Consider the following 14485-nt stretch of genomic DNA (forward strand, 5'->3'; position numbering starts at 1 on the left):
TACAGCAGTTCCCTTTGCATCTAGGAACATTATCACACCTCCCCTGTCTGGTTTTTCTTTCATTTCCTCTGGTATGATTTTACCACATTTTAAATATAGGTCGTGCATATTTCATTTCAGATGTGTTTCCAGATAGGCTGGCTTTTTGTTGCTAGTGTTAATTTGTTTTCTCTTGGTATTTCCTTGCTGAATACTGCTGTTATTCAGTTATTGTCCCCTGTAGATTGGTTTGACTCTGGGTCAATGAATTCCACTTTCTTTTTTAAAACTTTATTTTTAATGTATGCAAATGTGTGTATGTCCCCCATATGTGTATATATATGCATGTAGAGGCCAGAGCAGGGCATCGAATCTTCTGGTTTTGGAGTTACAGGCACTTGAGGATTCCTGTGAAAGAGCTGCAAGCTCCCTTAGCTGCTGAGCATCTTTCTAGCCCACCTCTCATTCTCCGGCCTTACTATGCTGGCAGGTCCTGTGGTCTTACTTCCCTGCTTCTTACATCTTGTTTGGCTTTTCATGATTTACTACACTGAATCTCGTTGTGGATAATGAGTTCCCCCCAAATTCATAAGTCATATAACACACTTAACAAGTACTTTTTGGAAAAATTAACTCATAGACTTTTAGAATATGTTGCTTTTAGAAATGCTGGCTATTTCAGAGAAATCTCCAGAAAAAGGCATTATATTTACTTTGCTTTATTTTCAACTTTTTCCTTGTAGTTTAGTGTTTGGCTATTTTGTGGGAATTCTAGTTATGGGATAGATTTACCTCTACATTATTTAGCCAGTGTGCGTAGAAGAGAAGAAAACCCAACATGTGCGTATTTATTGACATCCCATTGAATTTGAAATAAGAGCACTTGCTGGAGGTGACTGCTTTAAATGAGACCTTTGTCTTGCAGTAAGTATGACTGAAGAGGTTCCCATGAGTGATTAAGAATCCTCACATAGCACACACACACACACACACACACACACACACACACACACACACACACACACACACACTCCTACTTACACCAAAGTCAGCCTCTCTACTGCAGAGCAGACCTGGCAGGGATATGCCATTCTTCTATTCGTGGCAGGTCTGTTTTCCCTGCTAAATGCACAACTCTGAACTAAAATAGGATTTCTGAGAATTCCAACATAAAAAGTCCTTCCCATGAACCCCCACAAACCACCAGGATAGACGGTTCCCAAGTACTGTTCTGACTCAGTGTCTGGACTATGGGGGCCTTCTCCAGCCTCATATTCTCTGGAACCCTGAAAGTTTAATCAACTTCAAAGCTACTCTAGCTCCAGGCTCAGTTTCCTGTAACCAAGAGTCTCTCACCCATCAGCAAGGCCCAGTTTCTGGCGGTGGCTCAGCTGGCAAGGTGCCTTCCACCATAATGTTAAATGTTTCATAATGCTTTGACTTTGGGGCTTCCCTATACAGTCAGCAGATGGCTTTGTTTCTGGTTACTCTGGAGGGAAACTCCTTCAAGTCTAGAATAAGCAGAGACCAAAGGCAAGGGTCCCAGTATGGACTTCCAGATATAGTTTAGGTTAAAATCTTACCCCTTTCCTTGGGGGTCAGGGGGAATACTGGATCTATTTGTTTGCTTCTCTGAGCCACAGCTTTCTGAAATGTCAAATAGTTAAATGAGAAAAGGAGATGAGTATACACTTCTCAGAGATGCCACGACAAACTACCACAACAGTGAGGAGGCTGAGACAGATGCGGATAAACTCACACCCAGAACCTGCCAGATATCCACGATTGAGGTGTTGGCAAGATTCGTTCCTTCCAAAGTCCTGGAATCTGCCTCAGGCTTCCTCCAGCCTCTGGTGGCTTCTAAGTGATCTTTGGAGTCCCTTGTCTTATAGAAACAAAACCTTGTCTCTACTCACACCATTTTGTTTTAGAGGCAGAGTCTTATGTATCCCAGGCTGGCCTCCAACCCATTAAATAGACAAGAACGACTTTTAATAAGCCCAGACGTTCTAAACACCCTTCCTCTGTCTTCCGAGTGCATGTGCCGCCACACCTGGATTACACACTGCTGCTGGGGACCGAACTGAGGGCTTCGTGCTAGGCCACAGCTCTCCCAATTGAGCTCCAAGTCCAGCCCCTTCTGCCTGCACTTCTGCTTGATTGACATTTTCCACTTACACACTAGTCAGATTCGATTAGGAACCACCCCGCCCCAAGACCTCATTTTAACTTGATTATGTCTTAAAAAGTCCTCTCCCCCCATGGGGTCACAATCTGATGCTAGTATTTGAACACAGAGATTTTGAGGGAACATGGTTGAATCCACAACAACATTCAGTATACATGATCAGTGGTGATTTTTTTTCTTTTTCAGCAACTCGCCAAGCCTGGGGAATCAAGTCCAGATGAAAGAATGCAATCTGTGCTGGGGGAAATCAAAGAACTGTAAGACAAGAAGGGGGTTGCATCTGCTGAGCCAAGCCTTAGGGAAACTTGGAAGCAGTGGGATATTGGAGGCTCTAAATCTTGCAGGAGAGCGGCTTGTGAAACTGGGATCAGAGTCGTCTGGGCTTGTGTGTGTGTGCATGTGCACCACAGGGCTGGCACCTGAGAGGGTCTTTACTCTGCTTACTCCCATTAGAAACTCCATCTGTGGAAGATAGTCTGTTTTCATGGGCCGGGTAACCCATGGAGTTGGGGCTGAGGGGTTTCCCAGGTTGCTAAGCAACAACATTCTCTTTCCCTGGGATGCACCTCTCTTCCCCAAACATTTCTCCTTAGGTAAAGGCTACTTTGGGGACCACTGATGACAGTTTACAACTTCTTTTCCACATGTGCTATCAGCTATAAGAAAGTCCTTCCCATTGCACGGACTGACACTTTGTCAGACCTTGGCTGTTTTCCTCATTAAATTGTGTTAGTGGATCCAGGAGACTTGACTCGGGGTCCTCAGAAGAAGTGGCCCTTGAAGATCTGTGTGCTGCACAGTTAAGTGTGATATCAAGCCACCTTGCTTTTTAACTTTCAAATTCCACATGCAAGTGATAAAAAAGCAATTACCTGTTATCTGAATGGGGAGAGAAGATAAGCGTGACCTTGCTTTCAGGCCTCTGGATTTTTACCTTCCTGTGCTCTTTAATCTCAGGTGTACCTGCGGTTCTAGGCCTGGCCAAGGGAATGGCAGGATTGCCTGATTCATCCCTCAGAGGCCATATGCTCTGGGAGAGAAGCAAAGACCTTGTGAGCAACCACCCCCCGAGCCTCTGAGCCTGGCCCGTCCTCTCACCTGTGGGATATTCAGGGGACTTGGAGTAGGTGACTTTATTTGGTTGTTGTTGTTTTGTAAAACAGAGTCAAACAGGGTTGTGAATGACTCAAGAACACTGCTGCTTGGTGAACACGCAGATGCAGCTTCACTCCCTGGTCTGAAGTGTTGGTCTCAAGATGATTGAACAGGATGAAGGCTCTTTGTTTCTATGAGGCCCTACAGCTTGGTAGGGCTGTGCACACATTTGGAGACACTAGGTCTGGCTTGATTCCTTGATCTGAGTCTGAGCTTCCACTTCTAATTTTAATTGAGTTTAAGCCTCAATTCATTTGTTTTGCTTTCTTCTTGAGACAGCGTTTCACTGTGAAGCAAGAGCTGGGCTGGAACTCGATCTGTAGACAAAGCAAGCCTCACCTAGCCTCTGCCTCTCCAGTGCTGGGTTTGGGGGTTGACACCTGATCTTTTCAGCTGATTTTTCGGGTGTCTTGGTATTTGTTGGTTTGTTTTGAGATAGTCTCACGCAGTGCACACTGACTTCTTTGGCTGCTAGGTAGCCAAGGCTAACCTTAAACTCTTGCTCCTCCTAGTTCTAGCTCTATGCAGCCAAGGATAGCCTTGAATTCTTGCTCTTCCTGACTCCAGCTCTAAGTGCTTTGCACTTTGTATAACATAAGACCTTTTCTTTCAGATGGGGTCCTACAGAAGTCAGGACGAAGGAGAGGAAAGCGTAGGCCAGCTCCCTCACAGTGCTTACACACTCAGGGGAGCAGGGCCCGCTGACCTTCCCTGGGGTCCTGAGCAGCATCAAGAGTGGGGCTGAGAGTAAGTGCAGCTGGCCAGTGGGTACTCTTCTGTGCTGTGTGGTATGAGGAGGACCCTTCACAGTGCTCACCGCAGAGCCCTCTGGGAAATGGGTAATGTGCACGGGTTAGGCACTTCTATTGACTATGCTCCTCCTGTGATCCCACACCTTTATACAGAGCTGGAGCAAACCAAGGTTCTTGCTCCATTGTTTCATGCTCAAGGACACACAATGCTTAGTTCAGCTTGTTCCTGAGAAAGAGCAGCCACTGGCAAGAATCTGAGCACTTGTGCCTCTAGTAGTAGGTTTTTAAGGACAGCCCTGGCTTGTCTTGGGTTTACTGCTATTCAAGCTGTGTTCTCTAATGAGAAGGTTCAGGAGGGAAAGGGCTGCTGGCTAACATTGATGAGCAAGTCCAGCTGTCACCTAGTGAGAAAATAGCCATGATTTCTCCATATTGGCTTCCAACTGGATAATCCAAGAGAAAGACAAACAAACATTTGTTTTCGGATTTTTATGGCTTTTATATGCTATATGGACCATACCTTCACTCTTACCACCATGGGTTTTAAACTTCTGAAACCATGAGGCCAAATAAACTTTCTCTTCTATGGATTGCCTTGGTCATGGTGTTTTATCATGGCAGTAGAAAAGTAACTAAGACATCATCCATGGTGGGTTGTAACATTCTGATGATGTGCTTGCTTTGGGGCCACCCACACTTCTGCAAGTAACCCCTTAGTTCTCCATAACTAAGTCCAGTAAACTAATTAGTTCACTAAATTGGACTTGGGTGATCATTTTTTAACTCAGTGGTTCTCAACCTTCCTAATGCTATGACCCTTTACTACAGTTCTTCCTGCTGTGATGACCCCTCCCCCAATCATAAAATTAATTCTGTTGCTATTTCATAACTGTAGCTTTGCTACTGTTGTGAATTATAATGTAGATATCTGATATGCAGGATATCTGATATTGGAACCTCATGAAAGGGTCATTCGACCCCTAAAGGGTCTCCACCCACTGCTTGAGAACCACTACTTTAGTCTTTCATCAGTGACCTATCTGTGTTCACATCTCCCCGGAAAAACATAAGGGCAAAGCAGGCAACATCAGTTTGAAGCTGGCCTAGCCATTCCTTAGGAGGGTAAAGGGAAGGGGAGAGACAGCAAGTTCCTGCCTCTCACAGTGGGTTCCTGCCTGCTGCCTTCATCTCTTTATGAAGCTTCTGCTGCAAACTTGTTCCAGCACCCACGGGGTCTGCGTCTCATAGGAAAGATCGCTATCTGAACACTCTGGATTGAGTCCCTCACTGGAGACCCAGAGCCTGCCAGTCAGCCCAGCTCAGCAAACATTTAATTAGCTCTTATCCCTATTGGCAGCAGCTGCTTCTTAGCTTCTGCTGTGTGGCAGGCACTTGTACTAAGAACTTTCCAGGCAGTAATCAACTCCAGAAAGGGAGTGGGAGTCATTTTCTCATTTCCAGGGGAAGAGAGGCACTGACAGGGTGAGGGTGCTGAAGTCAGAGCTGGTGGCTGGCGGGCCTTCCAGTGTTCAACTCATTCCGGCTAGCCTTACCTCCACAAGCCCAGGATGAGTGCCTCCCCTGCAAAAGAAGACTGAGTACCCAAAGAGGTATCTGTGCAGCCACTGCAGTGTGATGGAACGGGGGGGGGGGGGAGACACATTGAAGAACTAGATTATTTGGTGTTGGGACAAAGGCTCCTTGGAAGCATCTGAACTGACCATTAAGTCATAAACTAGAGTTCCTTGAGTTGACTTACATCTGTGGACTTAGAGAAGCCGTCACTTTGGCCTTTTGGATAGAGAGCTAAAGTCTGTGTAGACTTGGCTACGAGGAGATTAAATACATTCTGTATGAAGGTGAACCCCAGACTTCCACAGTCCGGAGTTGGGTGAGGCTGATCCGACAGAAGAACTTGCTTCATGCTCATTCATAGGAAGCTGAGTCCAGACTTCACTTACCTGTAGTCGATCTGAGGTGACTCTTCTTTAAGCAGGCACAGGAAAGTACTCATTCTAAGTCAGGGTCGGGGGAATGAGTTCATTATCACTGTGGTGCTTTTAATGCTTGTCCCAGAGGGAATGGAACTATGAGAAGGTGTGGCCTTGTCTGTGCCATTGTATGTTGGAGGTATGTGATCTTCTTTTTCATTTTGATTTTATAGGAAATAACAGTTACAAGATTGTATGAATCTCAGAAGAGACTTTGAACTTTGGGACTTTTAAACACTGTTGAGACTGTGACAGACTATGGGGACTTTTGAAGTTGGACTGAATGAATTTCTGCATTATGGTATAGCTACAAGCCTATGGGGATAAGAAATGGAATGTGCTGGTTTAACTGGGGATGGCCCGTAGTGAGTGACTCTCTTAGGAGGTGTGACGTTGTGGGGTGGGTATGGTCTTCTTGGAGAAAGTGTGTTACTGTTGGGGCAGGTTTTGAGGTCTCAGTTCTTCTGCTGCTTGTAAATCTAGATGAAGAACTCCCAGCTACCTCTCCAGCACCACGTCTGCCTGCATACTGCTATGCTTCCCACCATGATGATAATGGATTAGACCTCTTATAAGAGTTGCCATGATCATGGTGTCTCTTCACAGCAACAGAATCTAAGTTGCTTTCAGTAAAATATCTAGAACCAAGAGGTGATGGGGAAAGGGATAAAGATATGGTTGGAATTGCTACCCCTGGGAGGCAGTCTCAAACCCCAGCCTCTTTGCCCTCAGGAAAAATCATGTTTATGATGAAAATGCAGACTGAGCATTGAAAACTCCCTGCAAGGCTGTTTTAGTCAGGCTTCTGTGTCTGTGATAAATACCATGAATGAAGACAATGTGTGGGGGGGAAGGATTTCTTAGCCTTGTAGCTCACTGCTCATCATCAGGTGAAGCCAAGGTAGAAAATGGAGGTGGGAACTGAAGTAGAGACTCTGAAGAAATGTAGTTTGTTTAGTTTGCTTTCTTAAATACTCCTGATCAGGTGCCCAGAGATGGCACTACTCGCAGTGGCTAGGCCCTTTCATATCAATTATCAATCAAGAAAACGCATTACATGCTTGCCTCCAGGCCAATGGGATTGAGGGAATCTCCTCAGTTGAGACTCCCACTTCTCAGATGATTCTAGCTTATGTCAGATTGACAAGCATAGTAAGTAACACAAAGGTTGTAATTGAGTAATTCCCCATACAGATATTAAGCCATGGGTCAAGGTAGGGAATGAGAGGCTGGAATGAATAGAGACAGAAGGGAACAAGACATGGTCTGGAATCCTGCAAGCACACTTAAGAAGGGTTGGCAGCCTATTCCTCCTCCATAAAGAAGTTGTAGAGGACCCAGTAGTTTGATGACCTGGATGGAGTGGCCTAAATTTGTATGTCACTCCCAGCTGCCTAGCAACAGCCAGAAAAAGGAAAGTTGTTGCCAACCCAAGGAAGACAAGCAGATGTTTGTTAATTCTATTTTATGTTGGGCTATTTATACTTTTGTTCATACTTTGAATGACCCTGTCAATTAAATATTCCAGCTATCTCCTCTTTGTTAGAATATTTCCTGTACGAGACAACCTTTTCATTTCCTTAGGATGTCTCCTTGTAAACAGGAGATATAATAACTTTATTGAAGTTCAATGTATCCCCCCTTTTTCTACTTGATTGCTGTTGTTTTCTGGGCCTTTTATGAGACAGTTTCATTAACTCCTAATTCACAAAGGAGTTCTCCATGTTGTATTCTAAAAGTGGTTCATCTGTGCTTTATTCCAAATTAATATCTGTGAAGTGTGAAAGGAAAGTTTACTTGGTGGAGAGGGGTCTGTCATATTTAAGGATTGTGCTATTACCTTTGCAAATCTCTTATTTTTGTGTCTCTGCCAGGGTTCCTACTTTAAGAACTATGAACATTCTAGGCCAAATAATCCCCTGTTATAGCTAGTTGCCTTTTGTACCATAAGATAGTTAGAGGCAACCTTGGCCTCAGCCAATTGCCTCTCCCTCCTTGGTGGTACCAACAGAGAATAATGAGGTTTAAAAATAGAAAGGGAGAAATAAACCAAAATGTTTTCCATGAGAATTCATAAATAGATTGGGAGATGTTTGACTGACAAAGAGTGAAAATGGATAAACTTAAGGTACAAGCATGATCATGGGTAACAAAAACAAATCAAAATAATGACATTTGAAATAAAAAAAAATTATAAGAAACACCAAAGGCTAGTTCTCCAAAAGAAATCAACAGAACTTTGTCAAGAAAAAGATTTTACACCATCCCAAAAGCCACTATCAGGGATGAGAAGGGTAGTATCACTACAGAGCCTACAGATGCTGCTTGAGGAAGGCCCGTTTTATTTCATCACCTTTCCTATTGTATTGCCTTTCCACAGACTCATTTTCAGGAGATTTAAAAATTAATTTTGATGCTAAACTTTTGCCTGTTACATTCCTCTCAATATTGTTTTTCTAATCTATCACTCAGCCTCTCTCTACTTGGTCTTGCTTAGTAATAAGCAAGTCATAATGAGCAACTATTAAAATAGTTGGATTTACTCAACTGTTATTTAATGGTATTTTCATTGAGAACTTTATAATACTCTTTCCCACCCAGGTTGACAAAAAGTCTTAACTATTCTGTATTTTAAATTTTTTCTTTTAATTTAGAGACAGGCTTTCATGTAACTAAGGATGACAAAAAAATTGCCACAGAGCCAAGGATGGCCTTGAACTTCTGATCTTCCTATTCTACCTTCTTAGTGTTGAGGTATCGGACATGAACCACACTGCTCCTGGCTTTGAAAACAAGATGTTTACTTCTACATGTGTTTAGGTTACCTGTAGTTGATTTGGTAAGCAATAAAATAATATTTGGGTTTTCAGAATTGTTGTAATAGGTTGTTCAGTCATCATTTACTACCATTGATTTTGTTTTTCTTGTCAATATCTACTAACATTCTATGCCCAATTATTATCTTCTGCATTTCCATATGTCTGAGTTTTTTTTTTTTTTTTTTTTTTTATGTTCTTTTGCTGTTGCTCTTTTCTGCCAGTTTGGTTTTGTTCTTTCTCTAGTAATATATTGCCTTTCCCTTAACATTTAAAGAACTTAGCATCTGGTAGGACAAATCCATGGCTGTTTATCACCCATCTTTCTGCAAAGACAGCCTTATTCATGACCTTGACTAGCCATGTGTGACATGTCCCCTATGCCACAGTCCCACTCTTCTGCACACATGAAAATCATAGGTGTCAGACGGCAGATAATCCCACAGGACCATGGAAATCAGCTGCAGTTCATGTGGAAAGGCTCTCCCAAAACAATGTTAGGGAAGGGCCTGGCATCCAAGTACAGGAACCTGAAGAAGGTTCTCAGGGGTGGCCCTAAGTAGAACTGGCAGTAAATGCTGGCCCATCATAGCTTTGCTGACCTCTGAGCAGGGCAGTATGGCCTTGGAACCTTGTTGGCTTCCTGTCCTAGAGGCGTTCTTTGGGTTACCAGGTTTTCTTCTTCAGTAGTAGCTTCACTTAGTCATGCTGGGTATGTCCAAGCTCCTACCTAGTCCTGCTGCAACTACCAAGGCTCCACCTACCTTCCTCCATGTTCAAACCCTCACCTAGCTCTGCTGTGCATCCCAAGCATCTTGAGCCACTTTCCTTGCCCTTTGCCCCCATGCGCTCTCTTTATTTGATTGTGTGTGTGTGTGTGTGTGTGTGTGTGTGTGTGTGTGTGTGTGTGTGATTTTATGATTTTTACCATTTTGTTCCTCTAAATCACTCCTAGCTTGGAAAGTGTTTCAGGGATCCTTTATCTAGATATCTAGAGGTTAATCAATCTCCCCCCCCTCTCCTCCCTTCTTCTGTAATCCCTCTCCCCTTCCCCACCTCATACCTCCCTCCCTCCTCCTCCCAACTTCCTCCTTCCACTCCCTCCTTCCTCTCCCCAGTTTCTGTGCTTTTTCATATCCCGGATTCCCTAGTGGACCTGCAACCAGTGGCTTCCCTGGCCCCTCTCCTTTCTGTCTCAGAGAGAAAGGCCTCACCTGGAGCAGGCAGGGAGCTGCAATTACTGAAGCTAATGCTTTGTCTCTCACTAAAGTTCAAGTTCATTAGCGAAACTCCCTTTGTCTTGTCCTGCTTTCTGATGAACTGGTACTTACTTTGCAATCAGGAATAAGGAAGTCGGATGTAATAATAACTAGCTTCATTAAGGGTTCTGAGAATGTTAGATTTGACATAACCTTCAGGAGGACAGAGTTGTTGTTTTTGGTTTTTGTTTCTGTTTTACCCGCTGTGTTCATCACTGTGACCTCAGTATCCAAGCCAGGGTCCGGTCCCTAGTGAATGCGACACTCACACTTGCTGTGGAGGTTAAGAAATAAAAATCATTTGATGCTTCCACAAGCAGGCAGTGTGCTAAGGATCTCTTCTCTCAGAACTCATAGTAATTGGTAAAATAGAAACCACAGTGCTTTCTTTGCAGATAGGGAAACTGAGGTACAAGGAAGTAAGGTGATTTGTCGAGGTTGAGATGTTCAGAAGCTGCCCAGTTAGATGCAAGCCCACATCTGTGGTATTCCCTCAGCCTCACTCATGGTAACAGCTCCATGTTTGACCATTCATGGATAAGAGACACTGCAGTATAGGAATGTAGGAACCACTGCTGTATTTTCTCTTCCCAGAAATATGGGGCACGGGGTGGTGTAAAAAAGCCATTAAGCTCATGAAAAGATGCTCGATGTTGTTAGTCATCAAAGCTATGCAACCACAATGGGCTACCAGTTCACACGCACTTGGGAGCAATAAGGAAAATGTGACAGACAATAACAAGTGTTAGCAAAGATGGAAAGACAACAACAAAACCAAAAATGTAATCTGCCTATGATGTCACTTAAGACACAAGATGATTCAGATGCTTTGGAAAACAATTGGTTTGGCAATTCTTTAAAGGGCAAATGTGGAATTACCATATACCTTAGCATTTGAGTGTATAGGGGCAGACATCTGCATGAAAGCCTGTACACAAATGTTCATGCTGGATTAGGTCAGCCTAAATGCTCATCAGCTAATGAATATCAATTCACACCCAGTCTTTCCATTTAACAGAGAATCGCTCCAGTATGAAAATGAATAAATTCCCAGTGAGTACAACACGAGGGAGCTGTATAAATGATACAAAGTGAAAGAAACCAAAGGAGGCCACACCTCCCATCATTCCATCAAAGGAGTATCCAGAATAGGCCAAGGAGAAAGGGGGAGGGGGAGAGGAGAGGGAGAGGAGAGGGAGAGGGGAAGAGGGAATGGGGGAGAGGGGGAGAGGAGAGGGGAAGGGGGAGAAGGAAAGGGAGGAGAGGGGGGAAGAGAGGGAGGGGAGAGGGGGAGAGGGAAAGGGAGAAGAGAGGGAGAGGGAAGGGGGAGAGGGTAAGGGAGAGGAGAGGGGTAGAGGGAAAGGGAGAGGAGAGGGGGAGAGGGGGAGAGGGGGAGAGGGGGAAAGGGGGAGAGAAAGAAGGAAAGAGCAAATTAGTGTGTAGTGGGGACTAGTTTGACAGAAATGTATAGTAACTGCTCATGGGCCTGGGACTTCTTTGGGAGGTGACAGAGGTTTCCTAAAATCTTTGAGCTATGCCTTTCCTGTTCAAGATGGGAACTTTATAAAAAATAAATTATACTGCAAAAAAAAAATGTTGCTCAAACATACAGCTAATCATTTGGAGAGTGTGGAAAATGCATAGTTTAGTTCAGCAAGAAAGGGCGTGGTTAGAGAAAACCAGAATGGCAAGGATTCAGGTCTTCTGTTCTAGTTTGTTTCTATTGCTGTGATACAATACCCTGAACAAAAGCAACTTAGAGGAGGAAAGGGTTTATTTTAATTACAATTCCAGGTTACAATCAATCACTGGGAAAGTGAGGATAGGAACTCAAAGCAGCAGCTAGTTATGCCACATCTATAGTTTGGAGCAGAGAAAATGAAGCCACCAAGCCGCCTGCTTGCTGCTGTGTTCATCTAGCATTCTACTGTCCTATAGAGTTCAGGTCCCTCTGCCTAGAGAATGGTACCACCCACAATGGGCTAGGTCTACATCAATTTGAAACCAAAATAATCTTCCACCAAAATGCCCATAGGCCAACTTGGTCTAGATAATTTCTCATTAAAACTTCCCAGGTGACTCTGGGCTGCTTCTTGGCTGAGGCTTCTTGGGAAAGCTCTGCCCATCTCTGGTCTGCTATTTCCTTCTTTGCCTTGAGGTACGAGTGTCTATGAGGATGTTTCTGGAGGCTTTGAATTCTTTTTCTTTTTTTAATTGGATATTTTATGTATTTACATTTCAAATGTTATCCCCTTTCCTGGTTCCCCCTTCTCCCATTCACCTCCCCACTCACTCCCACCTCACTATCCTGGCATTCCCCTACACTGGGGAAATGAGTCTTCACAGGACCAAGGGCTTCTCCTCCTATTAATACCAGACAATGCCATCCTCTACTACATATGCGTCTAGAGCCATGGGTCCCTCCTTGTATACTCTTTGGTTGATGGTTTAGTCCCTGGGAGCTCTGCAGGGTCTGGCTGGTCAGTATTGTTGTTCTTCCTATGGGGTTGCAAATCCATCCCATATGCAGCCACCAAACCCAGTCACTATTGCTGATGTCAAGAAGTGCTTGCTGACAGGAGCCTGATATGGATGTCTCCTAAGAGGCTCTGCCGGAGCCTTACTGATACAGATGAGGATGCTTGTAGCTAACCATCAGACTGAGCACAGGGACCCCCCAATGGAGGAGCCAGAGAGGCTTTGAATTCTTATGTGCTTCTCACCTCTAGGGTCAGTTTCTGTGATTCTTGACCCATTGTGAGGTTTGTCCTAAGCAGAAGGGGAGGATATAGCACAGGGAATACTGAGTGCTTACAGCTGCATTCAACTGAGATGAAAAGCCCAAGAACTCGAGGGGAAAGCCTTCCAGGTGAGAGCAACCTCATTCTAATTGGTCGGCATAGATGATAAGCTGTTAGTATACTTCAGGACTTCACCTTCTAAGCAGGGAGCCAGCTAATGGCAGGAGTGTGGGCAGGCATCTGCAAGCCTGGGCTTTTCCTCTGGTGTTGTGCTCTCAAGATGCAGCCCAGTGATGGTCCCTCTCCCTGCTCGCTACCCCAGCCACCTGATGTGCTCTGTGCAGTTAATGGCTCTTCTAATGAGAGATTTACCACTTGGGGCTTTCAGAGGCTGCGCCAGCCTCATTTGTCCAGCTCTTGGCGGAGCTTGTAATCATCTCTGTGGGTTCCAGGAACCAGGCTTGCAGTTATGGCCAATTCAGCTAAACAGACTGTCGACAAGAAGTCAGCAGTCCCATACACAAGTGTCACGTTGCTCCACCATGACACCTTAGGAGGATATTTTTGCATCTTGTTTCTCTAATGAACCTGAGTTGACAAGTTCTTCTGACGTTACTGGAGTACATGCTTGGCAGCTGGGTTTAGGTCATCTCGGGTTGCCTTGTGAAGAGGTTTCAAAAATGTCCTATTTTCTATCCTGGAGTTTGGATATCCTCTAGCCTTGAACTAGAATCTAATCACCCTTGCTCATCCTTTAGAAAGCTGCATGCCTATGCCTAATGACCTGGACAACTGGGATCCTATTACAGGCTGGATGTCACCCAGGCTGAAGTTAGAGATGGGGCTTCCTTTTCTTGTTCACTATTGTCCCCAGTTTTTTTTTTTTTTTTTTTTTTTTTTTTTTTTTTTTTTTTTGCCAGTACAAGCCTGGGTAATGGCTTCCCCTAAAATCGAATGGCTGAATGACTTCAATATGGAATAGTGATGATTTGTGTTCAGCAAGCCTGATAGAGAAGAAGGTGTATATAAGAAGCCTGGTGCTCTCTAGGCCAGTTTCTTCTTTGTGAGAGGACAAAACTCAAGTGGAGATCGCCACCCTCTTCCATACACCTTAGCTCATGTGCCCTCAACACTTAATGTCCCAGCCATGGCAGAATAGGACTCCAAGAGAGAACAGGGCATTATAGCCTAAGAAGAGATAGGACACTGAGTCCCCGAGAGATGTCAACCTGCTTAGGCTGCAACTGTGTGCATTTGGATCTAGTGTTCTTTCTGCCTACCAGGCCTCTTCCCAGATGACCATGCTGTGTCCTCATGGGGCCAGAGGAACAAAGACAAGATTCTCATCTTCTCCCTTCTTTCATTAAGTGTTCCCACTACACAGATTCTGGCCTCTGCTTAGGTTGCAGGAATGGCAGGAAGTTTTATCCCCACACCTGGGCCCTGGGTTGCCTGGGTAAGACTGCCCACTAGCTCTGTAGCCTGCTCACGGGAAGAGAATGCTCCCCTTCCCTTTCACCTCCAAGTCTACTTTGAATGCATGTGGGCCACACAACACCGAATGCATGTGTTCAGTTGTAGGCATCTACCACTACCTATCATGG

The sequence above is a fragment of the Micromys minutus genome (genome assembly GCF_963924665.1).
Source record: "Micromys minutus genome assembly, chromosome: 2".
Taxonomy (NCBI): Eukaryota; Metazoa; Chordata; class Mammalia; order Rodentia; family Muridae; genus Micromys; species Micromys minutus.